This window comes from Meles meles, chromosome 10 (genome assembly GCF_922984935.1).
Source record: "Meles meles chromosome 10, mMelMel3.1 paternal haplotype, whole genome shotgun sequence".
NCBI classification, from domain to species: Eukaryota; Metazoa; Chordata; class Mammalia; order Carnivora; family Mustelidae; genus Meles; species Meles meles.
Window position 1 is genome coordinate 7,561,352 of NC_060075.1, and position 12,111 is coordinate 7,573,462.

Here is a 12,111-nt window from a genome sequence, read left to right on the forward strand (position 1 = left end):
CTGGTCTTAGCTCTGCCTTTTCACCTTTTGGGTCTCAGTGGACTGGTGTCTAAAATGAGGATTACATTTACAGTTTTCCAAGACTTTGTGTCCAATCTCAAGGATCCCTTCCCATGGCAACATTCTGGGATGTAATTTGCAAGAGATTCTAAGAGAACTAATAAAATGCAGCTAATCTTACTGGTAATTTTTAGATATCGAATCCTTACAGGGCGAAAAGAGATTACATGGAAAGAGAAATGCACAAGGTGGCATACTGGCATCAAGAAACAGGAGAGATGGCGGAAAGGCCCTTTGAATCAGTCTGGTTCACGACTCCATCCCAGGGACTCAGAGCCATCAAGGGGACAGAACCATGCACAGCTCTGGGTCCCGCCCCCGTCCCTTTTCAGTTCCAGCAGGTGGCGCTATTCGCTCTCATTCTAACTCAACACAGGGTTTCCACAAACCACCTCCAAGCTTCATGTACTGACCGACCAATTTAACAACTGGCCAGAAGAGCAGACTCTTGGGCTCTGAGTTCTCTCAGCAAGTGAGGTAACACTTAGGCATTATGTCATTCAATATGGAACAGGTAAAGGGAAAAGACGAGGCCGGGTATACACAGTGCTGAGAAGACCGGCTAGCGCTGTTGCACTCTTGATGATGATTTGTTTCCTCCATCTTAAAATGGAGCTTAAGGATTGGTAGGGTTATTCCGCACAAAATCTTGTTTGACCCATACAACGAAACTGGTAATAGCAGACCAGCTATTTTAGCCTCAATTCTACAGTGGAGAATGTTATGGGTATATTTTCTTCTGTTTTTTTTTTAGGAAGGAAGGGCTAAGTGGACCAATGGATTTAGGCAACATGAGAAGGTCATGAGAGAGGCAGGCAGATGGCAAATAAGGTCCCTGTGAGAATCAGAGCGATGAGGGAAAGAAGGAAGAAGCAGGGGGAATACCTCTGCTCTTATCTAAGGCGGGCTCCATCTGTAGCCCGGAGGCTCCACCCTTTGTTCCCTACACACGGTCGGGGCGGCCAGGAAGCTTCCCTTCTCTTCTACAACACCAGTCATTAGTGCTCTGTTGCATCACTCCCGCATGAACGTCTCAGCAGCTGCCACTGCTACAAAACACTTCTCTTGAGCTTATTTCTATTTCTTTGCTCTCTTTAGTTGCCGCATTCCTTGAAAGAGCTTCCTGTAGTGTCTGTATCTGCTTCTGCTCCTCTTAGTCTTCCTTTAACCTCATCACCCAAGGCTTTCTTGTCCACTACATTGTGAACCGGTTCCTGCCCCAGGGCCTTAGCACTTACTGTTACCCAAATAACTCTGTGTCTGCTTTACCCAAATAATTATGTGTCTGCTCTTTTAACCTTCTGCTCACATGTCATCGTGTTAGAAATTCCTTCCCTAAACCTTCCATGTTAAATAGTGAATCCCTCTCTCAGCTGCCTTTTCTCCTCTCTCCTGATTTTTTTTTTTTTTGACCTGTGTAGCATGCATTGTATCACCAATCACCATCTGGCACGATATACACGTGCTCCTGGCCTCACTAAACAGAGGCGTTTTCCATTTTGTTCATTCATTTGATCCTCAGCACCTAGAACAATGCCTGCCGCAGAGTAGGCACAGTTTGTGAATAAACGAATCGATGAACAGAAACACTCCTGCCGAGGAGGCCAAACTATTGTAATATAGATGCTCTGAGCAAGGAAACCCACATATTTTCCAAAGGCAAACCAGAGTTTAGGCGACAGGCATACATAAGGAATGGCATCTTCTATTCTACAAGCATCTGTCTCGAGATCATAAAGTAGGAATGTGGATCTCAGTCTAGAATCAGGCTACATTGGTGACATCAGCTAGGAACAAACGATGCTAAAGGTTGTTTCCAAATATAAGACATCTGAGGATCAAAGGCGTACCCAGGATAAACTCAGCAGTGTCCTCAGAAGCATGTTCTAAAGGCTCCTGTCACAGAGATGCTCACGCAGTAAGTTGCAGCAGGACCTTGGAGTTTGCATTTCGTTAACGCCAGGTGTCCCTGATGAAAACAGTCCTGGAATTCTGCTTTGATCACCAAGCGCCTTTCTAGCAGCAAGGTCCCAAGAATCAAAGTTTATTTCCTTGCCATCCAAAGAAAGATGTTCAAGACTGTAAAGAGTTTAACTTTGCTTAAAGAGCGGTCCCCATGTGGCCCCTGGCTTTGGGAGAGCAGTATCTAAACCCTTGAACTGTTGTGCCTTCTGGGAGTGTCTTTGCTAGCCCGAGAGTCATGCCGGATAGTGTCACAGTGTGATTTAGCATGGGGGCTAACGGTCAGGGTGGTGGAAGGGGGAGGTGTGGTGCACTTAGTTCAGTGCCCCGGGGGGCTGGAGACAGAGGCCAGTCACGCAGGCAGTCAAGCATCCTACATATCGGAGCCCGGATAAAGATTCTGAACACCGAGGCTCAGGGGAGCTGCCCAGCGTGGCGGTACCCCACGCGTTCTGTCACTGCCGACGCCAGGGAAGTGACGGGTCGGTAACTCTGCAGGGAGAGCACACCTGGAAACTCAGCATCTGGCCTGTCTCCTGGTTCCCGGCCTGTGCACTCCTGCTCCCGTCTGTGTCTAAGCTCTCCTCCTTCCCTGTGATGACCATAACCCCCAGCACAGCAGCCTTCCACGAGTTCCGCGAGTCTTCTAGGAGCTGTTGGACTGAGGTGGGTTTGATGACCCCCCCGAACGTGCAGAGGGCGTCCGAGGTGCGTGCAGCCCCTCATGGGCTGTGGTCCTTCTAAGCTTGCCATTGGATTCTCGGCGAAAACCAAACAGCCAGTTCGGTTTCAAAGTATGTGATTAAGCGCAATCATGTTGAGGCCGGACGACTTTGGAGAATGGGTTCTAACCTCCACGCTTGCCCTCACAGCCCGGAAAGGGAACCGAGGCTGTGAGATGCTGACAGCCAGTTATAACTAAGCACAGAGGGTTCGTTTTTCTAATCATCCTGTACTGCCTTTCATATTAATGTACAGGAAATTTTAAAAAAAAACCATTTTTCTTTGTAATAGTCATAGCGTGTGAATAGAGAAATTTTTAAAGCCAAATATGCATATTCACACCCTAACACTTGGTGTTAAACACATCTGAAAACGAACACTGAGAAGGAAAGTTTATTTGAAGTCTTTTGGAAATTCTTCAAGGAAATGCCTGCAGCTTAAGATCAATGTTATGAACTCATTTTAGAACCTTTGGTATCTTGATAACCTCTTGAGTATGAGAAATATTTCTCTTTATGTATCTTGGCCTTTAAGCTTTTTATTACGGTTAAAAAATAACTTCACAAACAAAGACATCCACAGAGAAAAGGAAGCAAAAGGGAGTTACCACGGGCCATGCAAAAAACAGAAAGCCGTCTTTAAAATGCAAAGCCTTTCTAATTTTAGTTTTCTCCATGCATTTAACTGCCTTCTGAGAATAACTTCTTGAATATTAATGGACCTATATGACTGAAAAAGGAAAAAGACAAAAATCTTTCCAAAATGACACGTGGCCTGAAACAGGACCTGTCATTAGCAAGGGACACGTCGACAGGTTTTAAATACCCTCGTGTTTGGAACCAGGGGAGACTTGCGTGCTGGGCAGAGCATGCCCAGTTTGGAAGAATAGATGAATGTTTCAGATGGTGACTGTGGAAATAGGGTATTTGTGATCAAAGGAAATGCAGAAGCTGGACCAGGGGTAATTTATGGGGTTGGTTTCAGGTGATGTTAGAGAGAGCAGGTGCTTTGAGATGCACGGCTTTGGAGAGTTCAAGGAGAACGGGCTGTGAGATATGAGGTCCAAAGGAGGAAATACGACTGTATGCTGAAACAGCTAGAATCAGAACAAAGCCGACAGGTGTAAACTTGAACCACGCTGGAACATGTAAGGAAGCTTTGCGCAGTGGCAGTATCGTAGCCAATGAGGTTTATCCGAGGCGCGATTATTGCTAATTGGAACATGTAAGGAGACAACGTACCAGTCAGTTAGTGCATTGGGGCTTCTAAATGGCTGGGTGGTGGATGGTTCTGCCTGTCTGTACACTGATAATGAGGAAAAGCCACCAACGTGACCCCAGGAGGGGAGGATGAGGCTGTGGAAGAGGGCTGCTGGTGGGATCTGGGAATTCGTCTCTCAGAGTCAGACTGACAAGGGGACGTCTGTGTTCTGGTTGCCACAGACTGAGTTGCAGCCCAGACTGTAGGTCTTAGCACAGGCACTGTTTGTCTCTCTCTGTTTTGTGCCAAATTGTTTCCTATCCAGCATAACCTTTCAATGCTGCATTGGCATGACTTCAGACGAAGTCTCTCTTAAAAAAAAAAAAAAAAAGTACCAAATAAAGATTCTAGATTCCACACACTATGGACACAGATTATAAAAAGAGATTCATTGTGTTCTCCAGGAGGACACCAGACGCACCTCAGCCACAGCGTATTTGCAGTGTCAGGCAGCGAATGGAGGGAAAGGGATACTGCATCACAGGCTGACAGAGACTTGAAACGAGAATGCAGACAGACAGGAAAGAATAGGAGAGCCACTTTATATAACAAGCTTTCTTAAAGTGTGAAAAACTTCTATTAAAGTTCCTTGGGCTCGCTGCAAGAGGTGCACAGCTGACCTAAATTACCTTGTTCGTTTTCTCTGGCTATGATGACTGAAACTCATTCATTATCTTCTATGTAGCAGGAATATTAGAAACGAGGAAACTTGGGGTTGAGTATTAAAAATACAGGATCACAGAATCCCAGGGTTGAAATGTCTCAGGATAAATGTTCTATCAGTAGTGTAGAAGGGTGAACACACCCAGAAGTCATTTATTTCCACCTCTGAAAATGACCGGAAGTCACTTCATGGTGGCCCTTAGGACTGCGCCACCAAATTTCTGCTTGAACCAAGTAACAGCGCTTCTTCATATGGCATGCTTCCCTTTCCCTTATTTCTGATGATAATAGCTGAAAACACAACCTTCCTGATTATACTGCATAAATAAATATTTGGGCTCCCTAAAGACTGCACAGAGAAAACCTGTGAGAATGCTTTTTTTACGGTCAGTTTATACCAAGTTCAAATAACCACGTTTCCTTTTTTCATGATTTGCTGAGTAAATGGAACATGGTTTCTCTCTAAAATCACTCCATTGAGGGCACGGCTGCAGGTGGGTTTACGTGGCTGGTCAGACTCTGCCTAAGACTGGTTTCACGTACCCTCTAGAAGGTGAACAAGGTGTTGGAAGGTGTAAAGAACAAGCTTGGAACAGGGTCATCCACCAGGAACACTGTCCTGCTGGGCACGTCCCTGTGTGGCCTTCCCAAATGAGGTCCTTCATTTTCATATGGGTCTGCCCTGCTGCTTCATGCTGTGATAGGTGAGTGAGCCCCTAAACATATGGAAAGTATGGAGTTTGCTATCATGTGGGATGATGGGTTTGGGAATTCACAACAGGAAGCCAGTAGATCAGAACGTGAGAAAAATCTATCTTTTAAAAGTGAAGCCCAACAATAAAGGATCATTGGTTAAATGAAGCTCTTGGCAACTGAGACACTGTTTCCCAATCTTTTTATAACCCACACTCCCATTTGTTGACATAAAAGTCTGATTATCGTCTCCAGATGCTGATGTGCCCAGATATGGGAGGCTGGTGGGGAATAAAACAAATTCCTGAGTATCTCAGATAAATGCTCCACCAACCAACAATAATTTTTTTTAAGATTTAATTATATATTTGAAAGAGAGCACATGCACACACCCACACGAGTGTGCAAGTTGGGGAAGGGGCTGATGGAGAGAATCTTAAGCAGACGCCCCACTGAGCACAGAGCCCAATGGAGGGCTCGAGCTCATGACCCATGAGATCATGACCTGAGCTAAACAAAGAGCTGGATGCTTAACAGACTGAGCCACCCAGGCACCCTCCCCAATAATAATTTTTTGTGCATTACATTCTATAGATTACAGAACAAAAACAATAGCTTTTCTGTTTTGTTTTGTTAATATAAAATAACGGTTTTCCAAACTATACACACTCTCTTAGAGATTCTGATACAGTCTCTGTCCTCAGCCGAAAAAAGAAATCACTGTTGTGGAGTTTAAAAAAAAAAGAGAAAAACTGACATGAAAATCTGCTTCTAAAATATCATTACATGAAACAAGTGGGTTTTGAACAGTATGCACCATATGATCTTTTTTGGTAAAAAATCCTATATAAGCACATAGAAAAATGTTTAGAAATGACATACCAAAAGAGTATTGGTTAAGTATACTAGAATATGAGATTATAGCTAATGTTTTTTGTTTGTTTATTCTTTCTGCTTCTCTGGATTTTTAAATCATTTAACAATAAACCAACAATATTTGTATAATTTTTAAAAGTCACAATCTGATAATTTCCATTTCTTTAACAAAGGTTGGTGACATTTTAAGCAACCCTATCCTATAATTTTAATGAGCATTTAATCAGAGAGATTAATCAAAATGCAAAGAATGGGATTTCATTTAAATACAGAAAATTAGAAGGAATTTAAAAGTGGACTTAAACATTCCTCCTTAGTTCTCTACTGTTTTTAAGATACCTGAGGAGATTAAAAAAGAGGAAGAGTGTGGTGAAACTGTACCATAAAATAATTTTGAACAAGGTGTGAATTTTTTTCCTATTAAAAATGGCTAAAAACAAGGGCAAGCTATTTTTTAAAGTAAAATCCTCACAGGTCTGAAGTGCCCGCATGTCCCGTTGTTTAAACTAATGTATACAGGACTCGGAATGCAAGATGAGCATAATTCAGTGTTATAATTACACTTGACAGATATACACTGCTTCTATTATTCATTGGCTCTGGTTGCACTTACCCAGAAAGACCCTGCAGAATACTAAGTATCAACCACTCTTCCTGAGAAGTCATTTGGCATTCTCATCAGTTCTCGTCACAGGAATCAAATGCAGAGATGCAGAAAACCAAATTTGATCATTTTAACACTATCCGCAAAAGCAAGTAAAATGAGTAATTTCCCAAGAGGCGTTGGGTCCAGCTAGCTTTCTTTTGTCAAACTCTTAACACAGATATGTGGGCGGGTCATTACTCTAATGAAAAACATCTTTTAACTGGTCCCTGGGCTTTCACTATATTCTTTTCAATTCCTCAAATGCTCCACGATCTTCCTCCTCTACTTGCTTTCGCCTGTGCTATTTTCTCTCTGGAAAAATGCCTTTATCTTCTTTATTTGCCTGTCATCCTCCAAGGCAGACCCAATGTTGCATCTCCTGGAACCTGCCTCTATGTCTTTAGGTAAGGTGAAAGCTGATTCCTTTTCACTGCCGCGGTGCCTGTGCCAGATGCTGGTAACTTTTCACGAGAAGTTTATGTTTTCCCTTCGAGAGTCACCTCCAAGAAGCCGCCGTGCATCCAGGAGCTGCATTTTCCAGTCCTCTGAAAATCACAGTGGAGCTACGTGACCAGTTACCACCAATGGAATGAGAGTGGGAGTGTGTGTCACCTCTGGACGGGTGTGGATAGGAGACAAGGCTTCTCCACCCTCCCTTTCTCCGTCCACCAGCTGGGCTTAGTAAAGCCAAGGCTCCATGAGATGGTGGGGCCACAATACAAAAGGAGCCTTGAGCTCAAGTCACCTTGTGCAAGAACTTCATGGAGCGGAGCATGAATGCTAGACCACCATATAGTCGCCGAAACCTGGGGAATTACTCATTACAGCAGCTTAACGTGTTCCTACACATGAACATCTCTCATTCCTGATTCGCTTATTTATGACGTTAAAAAGTTAGCCAAAGGGTCTTCTCCCTCAGACCACTGGAATTTTGAAGGGGTGAATTCTATCATAATGGTCTTATTATAGTTTCAACACTCATCTATCAGAACACTGTAACATTAAAAAAAATATATGGGTTGTGATATTATAGTTGAATGAATTCGTGGAATTCTGTAATTGCTAGAACTAGGACATTTTAGAGGAAAAAGAAGGGCTAGGAGCTGTCTGGGAGCTTAGAGTGACTCCTATGTGTGCCTGTGAATGTTGCAGCTGCCTCCTTTGCTCACCCCACCAAGCTGAGCCCCATGAAGCCCAGAAAGGCAAACAAACCCTTGCCCTCTAGGGAGGTTTGTCAACGACATGGTCAACATTGAGAAACATGGGCAGAAATTTCCTTTGTTCTTCAACATTTCTGTTCTACACTGAACAGACTCCAGAACCTACAGCCTAGACTTCAAGCAGACATGCACACTTTTCACTTTTCAGCCACACTTAGAAAACAAACAAACCACTAAAGACTTTATGGTTAGCCATGGAATACGAGCGCCATTTACAAGACTATCTCTATAAGAAAGTGTATTCCAAGGTTCCAAAGAGTTGGCTCAGGAACTCCTATACCATGATCCTGTGTAAGTTGAGAGTTACGTAAACTAAGACGTGGGGAAAGAGTAAAACATAAATATTACAGAGATAGAAACAAATCTTCTTTTCCTCAAGTGTTTAAGAAGATTTCATCTCTGACCTTCATCCTATATGAGAGTTCATGGAAGCCTTTATGTTTCTCTTTGTCTTCTCCAAGTCCCTATCTTGATCTCTATGAAACGTTATCTTGTAATTCGAGCAAAATGTGTCTTTAAGAAGAGAACTCCCTGAAATCTTCATTTGTAAAAAACTATTCTCGTATGGCTTTTCCGGTTGACATCTAGTTGGCCGGTCTTCTTTCACCTGGTTTTACTTTAGGTGTTTGTCTGATGACTTGCAAAACCCTAGCATTGCTATGCTTACCATCGTCTTTGGCCCTTTGAGATATGTCTTGTTTTGAGCTATTTCAAGTAATCTTCCCCAGTCACTCACTATATTTAAATGAAGCTCTGCTCCCTGATTTATTGTATCTTCTTTTCATTTTACCAGCTTTGAATTAATTGGTCCCAAGTGTCATCCTTCGTTGAATCAATTCACCAGCATTAGTAACACGCATTAACTGGCAATGGCACCAACTTTTTCTCCTTGAGACATTTGTTTCCATGAAAATAGAGAGCCTGTACAGATACTGTTCTCTTCTAAAATGGCAGAAGTAAGGTCTCTAATCTTACATTAACTCCACATAGAGATTTCTACTTTTCTCACTAATCCTGGTGTTTATTACTGAGTAATAATAGTACACTCTTCCTCCCATCTCTGCCTCCCACCAGAATGCATGAATTCAAGCCTCTTTAATCTCTTCTCCTAGAATGCCTGTTGTCTACTGGCTGGCCATAGGCAGGCTGATTCCAGTAGCTGGTCTTTTTCAGCACTTTCACATGCCATCTTTTTGAAAGAAAAGATTTTTTGTCCTACCACACACCGTAAACAGTACAGGACACATTAGAATTAGAGAAAGTGAGATAGAAAAAACATTCTATCAGAAAAAATATCTCTATGAAACTGTAGCATTCTTCTACAGTATGACACCCACCATATACTCTATGCAGACAAACAGTATATAAAGATATGCTCCTTAATGAGGATGTCTATGTAATTTTCCAGGCAATGCATAGAATTGTCTTGTAGAAATTTCAGTATTTTTAGAAAAAATGAAAGACTTCTATGATATGCATATTTTATATTTTAAATCAAGATGTTGTAAAAAAATTATTTGTGTGGGCAGGATTTCAACAAGTGGAGGTGGAGAGAGACCATTCCAGAACAGGCAAAGACACAGCAGGTTATAAGAAAGTTTGGGTGGAGACCAGAGAATGTCAGTAGATGGGAGGGGGGAGCCTAGAGCAAAAGCTTGTGGGTGAGGGGCAAAGTTGTTATGTAAAGAAGACTAAAAAATTAGGTTAAAGCCTGGAATCATTTGTCAAGCTTAAGTACTTGAACTCTGCATTATAATGCATTGACAAACCATCCTGGTGTTTAAGAAGAGGAATGATAAGACAGATCTGTAGAAATCTGTCCTCACTGGGGAAAGCAGATGTCAGGAGGGAGGGAAGGAAGTGAGGGAGAGAAATTATAAGGCCCTCTGAATCAAGAATCCAAGGCATTGTAGCTAAAGGAGCCGTCATGGGGGATAAAGAGAGAAGTTTGAAGATTTATCTTTGCATTTTCGTTTCATTCATCTTTTTGCAACTAGTTGGAATTGATGCTTTCTCTGGGACTGTTCTGGTATAACGGCATACCATCAGGAACGTCAATAACATTTCTCTGTATTAAAAACAGAGTGTTCTGTCAAGATAAACAGTCTATCTGGTGTGGGGACATCAGTGAAACATTAAATATGACTTCAATCTTTCTAACTTGGATCATGAAGAAAGTGGTGATGGCATTCATTAAGATGGGGAGCACAGGAGAGGGTTTTGGGTAAAGATGATGGATTTTCATTTTGACATACTGAGTTTGAGGTACCTTGGTTGATTCTGATGGATCCTTAATTAGAATTTACAAGTAGGGGTCCATGATTTTGGGAAATCTCCTAATTACATTTAGTTGGAGCATGTGTATAGGTTGGAATTTATTTGAAGCAGATATCATTCGTCCTCATATAACTCTCCTCCCATCATCTTTAGGAGAACTGAGAACCATGGAATGGAAAGTGAAGATGATGCTTCTTTATGAGTTCACTTAGAATGGGAGGTGTCAAGATACAGGTGATGCTGATGGCTTCCGGGAGGTTTATAGGATTGTTGATGCTAGAAGAGCCCTTAAAGATGGTCCAGCTTGGCCTTCTTATTTTCCAAGGGAACGTGATGACATCTGGAGAGGTAAAGCAAGTGGTCTTGGGTCGCTCAGCCTGAAATCCCAGTCTTTATTTCTCTTGTTAAAAAATCGTTTCATTGGCTTCTTTTTGTCATTCAATCATTCCAGATTTTCTCACAGCAGGGTTTTTCTTTCTCCATTACTGTATATTTATAGACAGAAAAATGTGCAAATCTTAAGTGTTGAGTAAATCTTAAGTTGAGTAAATTGTGACATATATGATCACCCCTTGGATCAAGATATGGAACATTTCCACTACTGCAGAAGGTTCCTTTGAGCCCCTTCCAGTCAACATTCCTAATGCCCAGAGATAGCTACTGTTCTGACTTCTATCTCTGTGGATAACTTTGGCCTATTTTTGAATGTCACATAAAAGATAATCAGTATATGTTGTAACATACATACAATGTAACGTCTGCGAGGGAATCCCGTTTCTTAACATTTACTTACTTTTTATTGTCCTAAAATGCCTTTACTTTGACTACGTAAATGGTCTGGGGGGCTACAGTGGAGATTCTAAGGGCACAAGAACCTGTAGAGAGGCCCTCCGGAGCCTGTGTTCTGGATTCCACCTGATTTTCAGAGCAGAAGTGGAGTCCCAGTGCAGGGACAAGCTATCTTTTTGCATGTGACCCATAACACCCAAGGTAATGGGTAATTTTTCATAACAGGAGAACATCTTCCTCTACAGTCTACCCTTATAATTCTAGGATACCTTTGCCAGGTATTCAAAGGACCGTCCCCTCAGGGAGAATGGTAAAGAAATCTGAGTAAGTGTAATCTTTGTTATTTACTATTTGTCTATCTTTTAATACTTAAAATGCAAACAGCTAATACATTACATAGCTTTAATGTAGCACAAATTTCCTCTTTAAAATTGCATCTCTGAACTTTTTTGGGGGGTCTATAATAGAAATCAAAAAACTACATCAATTCCTGGGCTCTTGTTTTTTGGGAGGTTTTTGATCACTGCTTCAATCTCGTTACTAGATATCGGTCTATTCAGGTTGTCAATTTCTTCCTGGTTCAATTTTGGGAGTTTGTAGTTTTCCAGGAATGCATCCATTTCATCTAGGTTGCTTAGCTTATTGGCATATAACTGTTGGCAATAATTTCTGATGATTGTTTCTATTTCCTTGGTGTTAGTTGTGATCTCTCCCTTTTCATTCATCATTTTATTAATTTGGGCTTTCTCTCTTTTCTTTTGGATTAGTGTGGCCAATGGTTTATCAATCTTACTGATTCTTTCAAAAAACCAGCTTCTAGTTTCATTGATACGTTCTACTGTATCTCTGGTTTCTACCTCATTGATTTCTGCTCTAATCTTGATTATTTCCCTTCTTGCGTGTGGAGTTGGTTTGATTTGTTGTTGATTCTCCAGTTCTCTA

The 12,111-nt window shown here is 41.8% G+C and overlaps 1 protein-coding gene and 1 pseudogene across 3 annotated transcripts in view; one reads left to right on the top strand and one right to left on the bottom strand.

The window, feature by feature from the left end:
- CNTNAP2 (contactin associated protein 2) overlaps nucleotides 1-12,111 on the bottom strand; it is a 1,946,064-nt gene that overhangs the window by 216,867 nt on the left and 1,717,086 nt on the right. The gene's annotated exons all lie outside the window — the stretch shown is intronic.
- Nucleotides 3,900-4,054, top strand: LOC123952342 (annotated as a pseudogene).